Source organism: Artemia franciscana, chromosome 5 (assembly GCF_032884065.1).
Source record: "Artemia franciscana chromosome 5, ASM3288406v1, whole genome shotgun sequence".
Taxonomy (NCBI): Eukaryota; Metazoa; Arthropoda; class Branchiopoda; order Anostraca; family Artemiidae; genus Artemia; species Artemia franciscana.
Window position 1 is genome coordinate 44,550,430 of NC_088867.1, and position 14,281 is coordinate 44,564,710.

The following is a 14,281-nucleotide window of genomic DNA, read 5'->3' on the forward strand; positions in this document are numbered from 1 at the left end:
TGAAGTAAGGATGCTAGGGCTTTTTTTTTTAAAGTTATAAAAACATTATTTAGTTTTAATTCTCACAGTTTAATGTAAATTTATTTATATATACATATTTTCTCTCTTATTCTCGTATTGTGCTGAAGACGGCCCTTGGACATGGGGCCGAAATATTCACAGAACTGATTTCCACTATCTTGAAAAGCTTTTCCCTATTGTTTGTACTTTGTATTTGTTTGTTATGGAAAGGCAGTGTAGTCTTTATCGCTTTTTTTACAAATGAAAGAATGATCAGAAGAATTTTTAATGCTGAGTCGTCTGCAAGACATTTTATTAGTGGGGGATGACGGGGAGGGCTCAGTAGGGAGGGAGCTGTCTCGAAGAAATTTGACAGAGAGGGCACTGTACGCTGGATGAAATTCCTCGGAAGGAGTTTCTCGTAAAGGGGGGGGGGAGTATATTTGATGGAGAGTGTTGCAGATTTACCGGTATTATTTGAAAAGTTTTTCTTAACTGACAGTAAGGAGCAATATGAAAACTCACACCAAATAGAAATTATTCCGTATATAAAGGGTTTCTCCCTCACAAATACAGCTATAAAGTAAAGAGCAAGGTATTTAGGAGAGGGCAATCCTTCATATACGAAATAATTTCCGCTCCTCAAAATTACACTACTTACGGCAATATTTGGATTTTATCCAAATTCATTAGTACCGACTCCTGAAACACAAGGGTCACTTAATTAGACCATTAAGAAGATTTTATCTGAAAGTAGTAAATAATAATTTAACATGAAGAACAAGGTGTTTAGGAGGAGGCAACAACCTTTATATGATAGAAAGGGATATAACTTGTGGAATTTGCCCATATTGTTTGCGCTTAGTATCAAAGAGTTCATGGTAACTAACTGTAAGTAAGGAGGGACACGGCTCAATAGTAACCGAAACTCTAAAAACGGAATTTCGGCAACAATAGATACATCAAAAGAATCGGATTTTTATGCTTATTTTAAGTACATAACTTTCATCAAGTTTAGTCTTACCCATTAGAAGTTGCAAGCCTGAGGAAATTTGCTTTATTTTTGAGAAAAAAGGGAAACATCCCCTAAAAGTCAAGGAATCTTAATGGAAATCACACCATCAGATTCAAAAATATTAGAGAACCCTGCTGTAGAGGTTTCAAGCTCCTATCTGCAAAAATGAGGAATTTTTATATTTTTTTGCCAGAAAAAAATCAAAGAAGTGTGTTTATTTGTTGTTGTTTTTCTTTTTCCTATGAGGGAACGTATCAGTCGAGTGGTCCTAGAATTTTGCGTGAGGGCTCATTCGAACATAAATTAAAAGTTCTAGTGCCCTTTTTAAGTGACCAAAAAATTGGAGGGCAACTAGGCCCCCTTCCCACGCCCATTTTTTCCCAAAGTCACCGAATCAAAATTTTGAGAAAGTCATTTTGTTCAGTATAGTTGAAAAATCTAATAACTATGCCTTTGAGGACGACCTAATTCCCCTCAGTCCCCGGGAGAAGGGCTTCAAGTTATGTAGTATTGATTATTGGGAAGTATACAGACGGGGGAGGGGAGATTTTTCTGGTTGGGGGAAGATAGTCACGGGTAGGGGGTTACGTGGGGGGATCTTTCCATGAAGGAATTTTTCATGAAGGAAGAGAACTTTCATGAAGGGGGCACTGGATTTTCCAGCATTATTAATAAAAAAAATCAGACATTAAATAAAAACAAGTTTTTCAAATGAAAGTAAGAGCAGCATTAAAACCTAAAACTAACATAAATTATTACCTGTATGAGGGGGTCCGTCCCTACTTAATGTTTCACTCTTTACGCTAAAGTATTTTTAGTAATTTCAAAAGAGCTATTAATTTTAATTAAACGGCCTTTGTGATTCAGGGATAATTCTTAAAGAACTTGAAGAAAAAATGATCTTTAGCAGAGTGAGGTCTTGACGAGGGGTTGGTTCCCCTCATATACGTAATAAAATTTGCGAATTTTAAAGTTCGTTCCCTAATTTAATTCGTAAGTTACGGATATTTATTGCTAATAAATACGTTTGTAAATAAAAACTAGAAGTTCTAGTGACCTTTTTAAGTAACCAAAGAAATTGGAGGGCAACTAGGCCCCCTCCCCCTCCCTTTTTTCTCAAAATCGTCGGATCAAAATTTTGAAAAAGTTATTTAGCCAAAAAGAAGTTAAATTAATATGCAATTTCGTTTCAGTTATTCATGTACGGTGAGCCAAAATCAAATCCTGTATTAGTTCAAAAGCGCTCATAAATTATAAAAGGAAAACAAGTTTTTTAACTGAAAGTAAGGAGCAACATTAAAACTTAAAACGAACAAAATTTATTCTGTATATGAAAGGGGCGGTTCCCTCTTCAACACCCGGCTCTTTATGTTAAAGTTTTTTATTGTTTTAAAAATTGGAGTTGCGAAAAAGAGTCAAATTTAACCATAAGGAGCGAGGCGTTGAAGAGGGGACAGCCCCTTTCATATACGGAATAATTTCTGCCCGTTTTAAGTTTTGATGTCGCTCCTTACTTGCAGTTAAAAATTTCTTTTCTTTTTTATTTAATATGATGAAAAGGCAGTGTGGCTTTCGTCGTTATATAAATTTATTGAAAATAGCAAATAAATATAAGAGACATTCATTACAAAAGCAGTGTCACGGAAAAGGCTCATTAAAGAGTGGGGGTTTAAAGGGTGACATTATTCCTCATATTTAGGAAAATTCACGTTCGTTTTTAGTTTTTACGTTGGTTAGGCCTTCATGTAATTTTTTTTCTGGATTTATTTATTATACACGTTAAAAAAATGTTGGCAAAATGTGACTTATGAGGGTAATTGTCAAGCAAAAATCCGGGATGAAAAAATGGAGCACGCTGCTAAATGGCACCAGTGCTAGTGGCACCAGTTAGGTGCCACTAGCCTTTTAGCTTTGGCACTTTTATTCTGTAAAAAAGAAAGAAGATTCCGTTATAAAATATCTGATATTTCAGGAAATAATGTTTTTCATCCAGTAGTTTGTTGTAGGAAACTGTAAGTAAGGAGTCATTCGGGCCAATAGTAGACAAAACTCTAAAAAAAGATTTTGATAGCATTTGATACATCAAAAGAATTTGTTTCTACGGTGATTCCTAATATGAAAAATAACTAAGTTTAATGTTACCCATCCAAAGGTTCCAGCCTGAGGAAATTTCTCTGATTTTCGAAAAAGGAGAGACATCCCCTAAAAGGCAAGCAATTTTAATCAAAATCATACACAATTAGATATAGTATATCAGAGAACCTTATTGTAGAAGTTTCAAGCACCTACCAACAAAAATGTTGAATTTTTCTTTCTTTTTTCCAGATGAAATATCATGTCTTTGTTTGTTTGTTTGATTTTTTTTTTCAGGGATAATACTATGAAATAAATGGTCCTTCGAGATCAGGAGAGAATGAGCCGTCCTAGCTGAGGGGTTTGCGTGCTGGATTTAGAATCCTTCGAGCGAAGAGCGGGGGGTTGATTTCTATTGTTGCCGGGTATTTTCAGTTTGGGACGAAGGTCAGTGACTTTAGTTTGTAAACTCAGCCAGGGTCAACCTTAGCTAGAAATGAGAAAAAAAGCAAGTTTTTCAACTGAAAGTAAAAAGCAATATTTAGTCTTAAAACGAATGGAAACTGTTCCGTATATGAGGGGCTGCCCCCTCCTCGATCCTTTAATTTTTTTGCAAAAGTTTGACTTGCTAAAGCTTAACTTTTTGTCCCATACCTTTATAAGTGACTGCTGAAACACAAGGGATGTTGAATGGTAACAACAAAATTTTTTAAAGAGCTTAAAAACTTCGGTAGTATTATGCTAAAAATTCAATTAGTTTGAAGTTTTAACGTTTCTCGTTGCTTTTAGTTGAATTTTTTTGTGTTTTTTTTATTGGTAGCACTAAAACGTCAGTTTCATCTCTAGACATCGAGGATTGGCCAAGACGTATTCCCCTTTTCTTATGGAATGGCTCAAATCAACGGTTTTTTTCAAACAGTTCGTGGTAACAAACTGTAGTAAGGAGCGACCCGGCTCAATAGTAAGCGAAACTCTAAAAAACGGAATTTTGATGCTAAAAGATACATCAAAAGATTCGAATTTTTATGCTGATTCTAGATATATAAGTTTATCTCATCAAGTTTAATCTTTGTCATCAAAAGTTACGAGCCTGAGAAAATTTGCCTTATTTTGGAAAATAGGGGGAAACACCCCCTAAAAGTCATAGAATCTTAACGAAACTCACACCATCATGTTCAGCGTATAAGAGAATCATATAGCGAAAATTTCAAGCTCCTATCTGCAAAAATGTGGAATTTCGTATTTTTTTCCAGAAGACAGATCACGGGTGCGTGTTTATTTGTTTTTTTTTTGTTTTTTTTTTCCCCAGGGGTCATCGTATCGACCAAGTGGTCCTAGAATCTCGCAAGAGGGCTCATTCTAACGGAAATGAAAAGTTCTAGTGCCCTTTTTAAGTGACCAAAAAAATTGGAGGGCAAATAGGCCCTCTCCCACGCTCATTTTTTCCCAAAGTCAACGGATCCAAATTTTTAGATAGCCATTTTGTTCTGCATAGTCGAAAACCATATTAACTATGTCTTTGGAATGACTCACTCCCCCACAGTCCGTGGGGGAGGGGCTGCAAGTTACAAACTTTGTCCAGTGTTTACATACAGTAATGGTTATTGGGAAGTGTACAGACGTTTTCAGGGGGATTTTTTTGGTTTGGGGTGGGGTTGAGGGGAGGAGGCTATGTGGGAGGATCTTCTCTTAGAGGAACATGTAATGGGGGAAGAGAAATTCAATGAAAAGGGCGCGGGATTTTCTAGCATTACAATAAAAAAAACAATGAAAATATACACACGAAAGTTTTTCAACTGAAAGTAAAGAGTAGCATTAAAACTTAAAACTAACAGAGATTATTACGCATATGAGGGGTTCTAAAAATACTTTAGCATAAAGAGCGAGGTATTTAGGAGGAGATAAATACCTTGCTCTTTATGCTAGGTGTTTCTAGTAATTTCAACTACTTATTCCACGGCCTTTCTGATTCAGGGGTCATTCTTAAAGAATTGTGACAAAACTTAAGATTTAGTGTAAAAGGCGAGGTATTAACGAGGGGACAAACCCCCTCATATACATAATAAAAAATATAAGAGCATAAAAGTTTGTTACGCAAGTTAATTCTTAAGTTACGTATATTTTTCACTAATAAAAACTTTCGTTAAAAATTAAAAGTTCTAGTTGCCTTTTTAAGTAACCGAAAAATTTGAGGGCAACTAGGCCCTCAAACATATTAAATTAATGTGCAGATTTCATTTTACTAATTAATGTGCGGAGAGCCAAAATCAAAAATGCATTAATTCAAAAACGTTCAGAAATTTAATAAAAAAAACTAGTTTTTTAAACTGAAAGTAAGTAGCGACATTAAAACTTAAAACGAACAGAAATTACTCCGTATATGAAATGGGTTGTCCCCTCTGCAATCCCTTGCTCTTTACGCTAAAGTTTGATTCTTTGTCACATTTCTACTTTTTAAAACAATTAAAAACTTTAGCGTAAAGAGCAAGGGATTGCAGAGGGGACAACCCATTTCATATGCGGAGTAATTTCTGTCCGTTTAAAGTTTTAATATCGCTCCTTACTTTCAGTTTAAAAAACTAGTTTTTTTTATTTAATAAAATAATGAGAATAATGATGGTAATATTTTAATTCAAGGCGTTGAAGCACTTAAAAAAAATCCATGCCTATAACACTAAAAACGTAGTAAAATGAAGTTCTAAACTAGATCACTAAATCTAAATTAATTAGAGAAAGAGGACTGATTACACTATACCCAAATTTAGCAATTATTATGCAGATACTATTTCCTCTGTTTTCAGTTTGACCATAAATTTTACTGACTTATCTCCGGTGCGACAGAACTGGTCTTGTTTTAAGACCAACGATAATACTGGACGACACTATACGATTTGACGCTTCTAGTTTAGGTTTTATATGCTTTTCATTCCTTCTTTTCTCGTTGGTTTGCTTTCCTTTCCTCATTATTTTGTTTTTATCCGGTTTGTTCTGCTCGCATATTTGTTCGGAAAATGTCAGGGTGTTTCCTTGTAACTTTCTCCTGTGGCACTAAAGAAGGGAAACGGTTGTGATCCCAAAATACGCTTTGTTTCGTCTAATATTTTCTTTGGCCTTAAAAATCCATATTCACTGTTCATTTTTTAATTTTAATTCTTTGTTTTGCCATGCCAATGTGGTTTACAAAATTATCTTCGTAAATATTATTATAATGCTTCGAATTACTGGCAACAATGCTCCTCATGTAGGGAGGCTTCAGACAGCCGTTGAGGTTAGTTAAAATATTAGATTTATTTGATCTGTCATTGTCACATAACATTGATGATATAATATGTTTTCAGTAATCAAATGGTCCAAGTAAAAAAATGTATTTCAAAGGAAAAACTTGGAATAAGTGCCAGTTAACTCTAAGTGATTCTGGAAATCAATGTGAACATTTTCTAACTTAATGCCAACTTTTTCGTTTGGAGGCTAGAACGAATTTAAATTATGTAAACAGTAATAGTGCAGGGAAAATAAAGGTTTTGATTGACACTAGGCATTTTGAGCGAGAAAAAAACCACTAAATTAGTCAACACATAATTTTAAGAAAGAACTAAAGAGAAATGTTTCTACGGCATAAACTTCTGTTGTAGCTCTCAGATTAGTCATTTCTAAGAATATCCTATTTGGTTTAATGATCATTTTTGTGATTTTACTGACAAAGCCGTATACAGGGATTGGATTGGGGTTTTAGATACTGGGTTTGAACCCCCCCCCCCCTTTAAATTTTTAATATTTTTTTATATTTTAATATTTTTAAATTTTCCTGCTCGTAAAAACAAAAATTTCGGTTTTGACAGCTGTCTTTGTTTATTCTATTCATAAATGAATGCAGGAACAAATGACCCCTGGTGAAGTGGACTTCAACTTTGAAGACCATAATATTTTAAGTGCTAGAATTTCACATCACAATGAAAAAAAGAGTGTATTTAGATGCTTTAGAAAAATCAAGAGGTTATTATTGTGATGTAAGCTTTTGCAGACTGACCTAAATAAAGGTTGATTTGAAATTGATTCAGGTGACCTGACAAAAAGAAATTATCTTGTAAAATGTGAAAAGGAAGATGAGTAAGAAGTTATAAAAAAAAGTAGAAGCTGGTGTAAATCTAGCTAAAAAGAAAGCCACTTCATCTATTAATGCGCAAATTTTAAGAAATAATGAGAAATGCTTGCTTCAGTGTGATAATTAAGCACTTCTCAGCAGAACTTAATTTCATTTTCTATCCCGAATTCAACAAATATGATTTCAAGCATAATTTAATGAAATATAAGAAGCAGGGTGTTCGAGGAGCAGCAGTTTCCCCAAAATTTTGTGCTAAGATTTCATATTTTAAATTATAACTTAATTATAGAGGTGATTAATGTAAACTTTGGCTTTTTACATTACTTTACACTTTACATTACATGCATTACTTCAAATAGATCATAATTTTGTATTTAGTTTTAAAAATAATTAAACATAATAAACAATCAGAAATTTTAACAGGCCTTATCTTTTCAAGTGTTAACTGAATAAAGCTGCTGGGCTAAGATATCGGAAAGAAAAAAAAATAAGGAAGAAAAACTGTTGACAAAATTCTAATTCCTCTACAGTAGGAGTCCAAATAGAAGGTATCTTTTCAGCACTGACAGTTGCCGTTAAAGTTTGGCCCTTAGCACCTGACCCGGGTCAATTTTCCTCTAGGTCAAAGTACCCTTACGGATAGCAGCTTATTAATTCTGCTGCCCTCTGAAAACCAATAAACAATGTAGGTAGCATGAAGATACCTCCTTTACTTAAAGTGGGACAGCCATCAATGCTTTCTAACGGAGATAGATGTCTAATTTTCAAAGTTTTACTTTTTTTACTCCTGGAGGGGGGAGTGTCGAATTATTAGATCAACAAAGAATCATCCTTTATTTTCTTCTAAATATGTTGTTGACTTCTGTCTTTCTAGCCTAAGGGTTTGAGTATGTATTGATTCTGCTGGTATCCAATATGCATGGAGGCATTATTATATCACATATATTACTTTAGTAATTTTTCTGAACGCCCAAACTAGCAATCGGCAACCCCCTCTGAAGACGTTTTTAAATTTTTTGGCACCAAAATCAGCAAGGCAGTGTCTCGACTTTAGACCCAAAGAAAACCGACCTGGGTACCAAATTTAACCGAATACTGACTAGGAAGAAAATCTATACTCTGTAAGGGTGAAATTGGGGTTGGCCACGATAAATAAATTATTTCCACAAATTATCTATTTTTCAGAAATAATTCAAAACATACCAATAATATATAAATAGTAGTAGTAGTAGTAGTAGTAGTAGTAGTAGTAGTAGTAGTAGTAGTAGTAGTAGTAGTAGTAGTAGTAGTAGTAGTAGTAGTAGTAGTATTAGTAGAAGAAGAAGAAGAACTGGTAGTAGTAAGCATGGAATTATAGATGGTAGAATTATTTTAAACCATATAGTGCAGGAAGATTTTTTTTTAATATCATGGAGCAGCTAAAAGCCACGTATAAGTTAAGTTACTTATTTGCTATGTTTGTTATTTGATCGTCCTTCTCCTCTCCCTGTCTTATATATCCCTTAATAAAGTCTCCCCAAAAATCTAGAAAATCAACTGTCAAATATGGCTCCACAGATTAAACTGGCAGATACCTTTAAAATTGGAATATTAGCGCCCCTTGGCTCATAGTACCCTGTGCAACTGCCCAAATTCCCAGTACTGTGGGCAGTCACTTATCAAACATTAAAACAGCCTTGATGGTATCAAGTCGACCAAAAAGTTCCCACCTAGCCACTAGGCTTTGAAATGATTACTCTCCGGAGTTGGAATTTGATCTTTAGCGTGTTTATTTTTCTAAATTATTATGCTTAGATACTCCTTTAAACAGACTTAAACAAACCCGGAATAGCCCGAACTTAAGTGCGTCTAATGCGGAAACGTAAACCTTCGAAATTCGGGCTAGAAAGAAAATATGGCCGGGTGGCGACCCTGACCAGTGTCAAATCAGAAAGAACGCTCTAGCGTTGACTGTAGTAAAGAACCGTAAGCTTCAATGCATTATTTTTCATTTCCCTTTTTATGTGAGCCGCTTCATATGGAGGGGGTGAAGCTAAATATATTTTAATTGTTTTTCTTTTATAATTACAACATTGAAAAATCAAAAAAAGAAATTCTTGACTATTGAATTGCTGAAAATCCATGGATTTTATATTTACGTGTTAAACATTCGACACATCTTCGTTCGCTCTTTCAGGACATTAAATAAAAAAAACAAGTTTTTTTTTAATGAAAGTAAGGAGCTACATTAAAACTTAAAACGAATAGAAATTACTCCGTATATGAAAAGGGCTTTTCCTCCTCAACGCCTCCCTCTTTACGCTAAAGTTTGACTCTTTCTCTTATCTCTACTTTTTAAAACAGTAAAAAACTTTAACGTAAAGAGCGGGGCGTTGAGGAGGAAAAGCCCTTTTCATATACAGAGTAATTTCTGTTCGTTTTAAGTTTTAATATCGCTCCTTACTTTCATTTAAAAAAACTTGTTATTTTTATTTTATTTCTGGACGTTTTTTAATTCATGCATGTTTTGATCTTGGCTCTCCGCACATAAATAATTAAAACGAAATTTGCATATTAATTTTCTTTTTGGCTAAATGGCTCATAGTTGTAATTGGAATATTTTGAGAAAAAGGAGAGAGGGAGGAAGCCTAGTTGCCCTCCGGTTTTTTTATTACTTAAAAAGGCAACTAGAACTTTTAATTGTTTTACGAACATTTTCATTAGTAAAAAATATACGTATTTTACGAATTAACTTACGTAACGAAATTGTATATTCGTATATTTTTATTGCGTATATGAGGGAGTTCACCCCTCGTCGATACCCCGCTCTTTACACTAAACCTTAAATTCTGTCCCAATTCCTTAAGAATGACCCTTGAATCACAAAGGCCGTAGAATAAATAGTTTAAATTACTAAAAATACTTTAGCGTAAAGAGCGAGGTATTTAGGAGGAGATAAATATCTTGCTCTTTATGCTAGGTGTTTCTAGTAATTTCAACTACTTATTCCACGGCCTTTCTGATTCAGGGGTCATTCTTAAAGAATTGTGACAAAACTTAAGATTTAGTGTAAAAGGCGAGGTATTAACGAGGGGACAAACCCCCTCATATACATAATAAAAAATATAAGAGCATAAAAGTTTGTTACGCAAGTTAATTCTTAAGTTACGTATATTTTTCACTAATAAAAACTTTCGTTAAAAATTAAAAGTTCTAGTTGCCTTTTTAAGTAACCGAAAAATTTGAGGGCAACTAGGCCCTCAAACATATTAAATTAATATGCAGATTTCATTTTACTAATTAATGTGCGGAGAGCCAAAATCAAAAATGCATTAATTCAAAAACGTTCAGAAATTTAATAAAAAAAACTAGTTTTTTAAACTGAAAGTAAGGAGCGACATTAAAACTTAAAACGAACAGAAATTACTCCGTATATGAAATGGGTTGTCCCCTCTGCAATCCCTTGCTCTTTACGCTAAAATTTGATTCTTTGTCACATTTCTACTTTTTAAAACAATTAAAAACTTTAGCGTAAAGAGCAAGGGATTGCAGAGGGGACAACCCATTTCATATGCGGAGTAATTTCTGTCCGTTTAAAGTTTTAATATCGCTCCTTACTTTCAGTTTAAAAAACTAGTTTTTTTTATTTAATAAAATAATGAGAATAATGATGGTAATATTTTAATTCAAGGCGTTGAAGCACTTAAAAAAAATCCATGCCTATAACACTAAAAACGTAGTAAAATGAAGTTCTAAACTAGATCACTAAATCTAAATTAATTAGAGAAAGAGGACTGATTACACTATACCCAAATTTAGCAATTATTATGCAGATACTATTTCCTCTGTTTTCAGTTTGACCATAAATTTTACTGACTTATCTCCGGTGCGACAGAACTGGTCTTGTTTTAAGACCAACGATAATACTGGACGACACTATACGATTTGACGCTTCTAGTTTAGGTTTTATATGCTTTTCATTCCTTCTTTTCTCGTTGGTTTGCTTTCCTTTCCTCATTATTTTGTTTTTATCCGGTTTGTTCTGCTCGCATATTTGTTCGGAAAATGTCAGGGTGTTTCCTTGTAACTTTCTCCTGTGGCACTAAAGAAGGGAAACGGTTGTGATCCCAAAATACGCTTTGTTTCGTCTAATATTTTCTTTGGCCTTAAAAATCCATATTCACTGTTCATTTTTTAATTTTAATTCTTTGTTTTGCCATGCCAATGTGGTTTACAAAATTATCTTCGTAAATATTATTATAATGCTTCGAATTACTGGCAACAATGCTCCTCATGTAGGGAGGCTTCAGACAGCCGTTGAGGTTAGTTAAAATATTAGATTTATTTGATCTGTCATTGTCACATAACATTGATGATATAATATGTTTTCAGTAATCAAATGGTCCAAGTAAAAAAATGTATTTCAAAGGAAAAACTTGGAATAAGTGCCAGTTAACTCTAAGTGATTCTGGAAATCAATGTGAACATTTTCTAACTTAATGCCAACTTTTTCGTTTGGAGGCTAGAACGAATTTAAATTTTGTAAACAGTAATAGTGCAGGGAAAATAAAGGTTTTGATTGACACTAGGCATTTTGAGCGAGAAAAAAACCACTAAATTAGTCAACACATAATTTTAAGAAAGAACTAAAGAGAAATGTTTCTACGGCATAAACTTCTGTTGTAGCTCTCAGATTAGTCATTTCTAAGAATATCCTATTTGGTTTAATGATCATTTTTGTGATTTTACTGACAAAGCCGTATACAGGGATTGGATTGGGGTTTTAGATACTGGGTTTGAACCCCCCCCCCTTTAAATTTTTAATATTTTTTTATATTTTAATATTTTTAAATTTTCCTGCTCGTAAAAACAAAAATTTCGGTTTTGACAGCTGTCTTTGTTTATTCTATTCATAAATGAATGCAGGAACAAATGACCCCTGGTGAAGTGGACTTCAACTTTGAAGACCATAATATTTTAAGTGCTAGAATTTCACATCACAATGAAAAAAAGAGTGTATTTAGATGCTTTAGAAAAATCAAGAGGTTATTATTGTGATGTAAGCTTTTGCAGACTGACCTAAATAAAGGTTGATTTGAAATTGATTCAGGTGACCTGACAAAAAGAAATTATCTTGTAAAATGTGAAAAGGAAGATGAGTAAGAAGTTATAAAAAAAAGTAGAAGCTGGTGTAAATCTAGCTAAAAAGAAAGCCACTTCATCTATTAATGCGCAAATTTTAAGAAATAATGAGAAATGCTTGCTTCAGTGTGATAATTAAGCACTTCTCAGCAGAACTTAATTTCATTTTCTATCCCGAATTCAACAAATATGATTTCAAGCATAATTTAATGAAATATAAGAAGCAGGGTGTTCGAGGAGCAGCAGTTTCCCCAAAATTTTGTGCTAAGATTTCATATTTTAAATTATAACTTAATTATAGAGGTGATTAATGTAAACTTTGGCTTTTTACATTACTTTACACTTTACATTACATGCATTACTTCAAATAGATCATAATTTTGTATTTAGTTTTAAAAATAATTAAACATAATAAACAATCAGAAATTTTAACAGGCCTTATCTTTTCAAGTGTTAACTGAATAAAGCTGCTGGGCTAAGATATCGGAAAGAAAAAAAAATAAGGAAGAAAAACTGTTGACAAAATTCTAATTCCTCTACAGTAGGAGTCCAAATAGAAGGTATCTTTTCAGCACTGACAGTTGCCGTTAAAGTTTGGCCCTTAGCACCTGACCCGGGTCAATTTTCCTCTAGGTCAAAGTACCCTTACGGATAGCAGCTTATTAATTCTGCTGCCCTCTGAAAACCAATAAACAATGTAGGTAGCATGAAGATACCTCCTTTACTTAAAGTGGGACAGCCATCAATGCTTTCTAACGGAGATAGATGTCTAATTTTCAAAGTTTTACTTTTTTTACTCCTGGAGGGGGGAGTGTCGAATTATTAGATCAACAAAGAATCATCCTTTATTTTCTTCTAAATATGTTGTTGACTTCTGTCTTTCTAGCCTAAGGGTTTGAGTATGTATTGATTCTGCTGGTATCCAATATGCATGGAGGCATTATTATATCACATATATTACTTTAGTAATTTTTCTGAACGCCCAAACTAGCAATCGGCAACCCCCTCTGAAGACGTTTTTAAATTTTTTGGCACCAAAATCAGCAAGGCAGTGTCTCGACTTTAGACCCAAAGAAAACCGACCTGGGTACCAAATTTAACCGAATACTGACTAGGAAGAAAATCTATACTCTGTAAGGGTGAAATTGGGGTTGGCCACGATAAATAAATTATTTCCACAAATTATCTATTTTTCAGAAATAATTCAAAACATACCAATAATATATAAATAGTAGTAGTAGTAATAGTAGTAGTAGTAGTAGTAGTAGTAGTAGTAGTAGTAGTAGTAGTAGTAGTAGTAGTAGTAGTAGTAGTAGTAGTAGTATTAGTAGAAGAAGAAGAAGAACTAGTAGTAGTAAGCATGGAATTATAGATGGTAGAATTATTTTAAACCATATAGTGCAGGAAGATTTTTTTTTAATATCATGGAGCAGCTAAAAGCCACGTATAAGTTAAGTTACTTATTTGCTATGTTTGTTATTTGATCGTCCTTCTCCTCTCCCTGTCTTATATATCCCTTAATAAAGTCTCCCCAAAAATCTAGAAAATCAACTGTCAAATATGGCTCCACAGATTAAACTGGCAGATACCTTTAAAATTGGAATATTAGTGCCCCTTGGCTCATAGTACCCTGTGCAACTGCCCAAATTCCCAGTACTGTGGGTAGTCACTTATCAAACATTAAAACAGCCTTGATGGTATCAAGTCGACCAAAAAGTTCCCACCTAGCCACTAGGCTTTGAAATGATTACTCTCCGGAGTTGGAATTTGATCTTTAGCGTGTTTATTTTTCTAAATTATTATGCTTAGATACTCCTTTAAACAGACTTAAACAAACCCGGAATAGCCCGAACTTAAGTGCGTCTAATGCGGAAACGTAAACCTTCGAAATTCGGGCTAGAAAGAAAATATGGCCGGGTGGCGACCCTGACCAGTGTCAAATCAGAAAGAACGCTCTAGCGTTGACTGTA

General features: G+C 33.8%; 1 protein-coding gene and 1 long non-coding RNA gene across 3 annotated transcripts in view; one reads left to right on the plus strand and one right to left on the minus strand.

Annotated features, from left to right (window-relative positions):
* The window catches only part of LOC136027469 (glycerophosphocholine cholinephosphodiesterase ENPP6-like), a 68,151-nt gene that overhangs the window by 27,110 nt on the left and 26,760 nt on the right, over positions 1–14,281 (minus strand). The window lies entirely within an intron of this gene.
* Positions 1–14,281, plus strand: part of LOC136027470 (uncharacterized) — a 38,949-nt gene that overhangs the window by 10,840 nt on the left and 13,828 nt on the right. The window contains exon 3 of one of the 2 annotated variants that reach the window (XR_010617606.1): positions 3,386–3,881. The exons of the other annotated variant lie outside the window; for it this stretch is intronic. This is a non-coding gene — a long non-coding RNA (uncharacterized LOC136027470). Of the gene's footprint in view, positions 1–3,385; positions 3,882–14,281 lie in introns of those variants that run through there. 2 annotated transcript variants of the gene reach the window in all.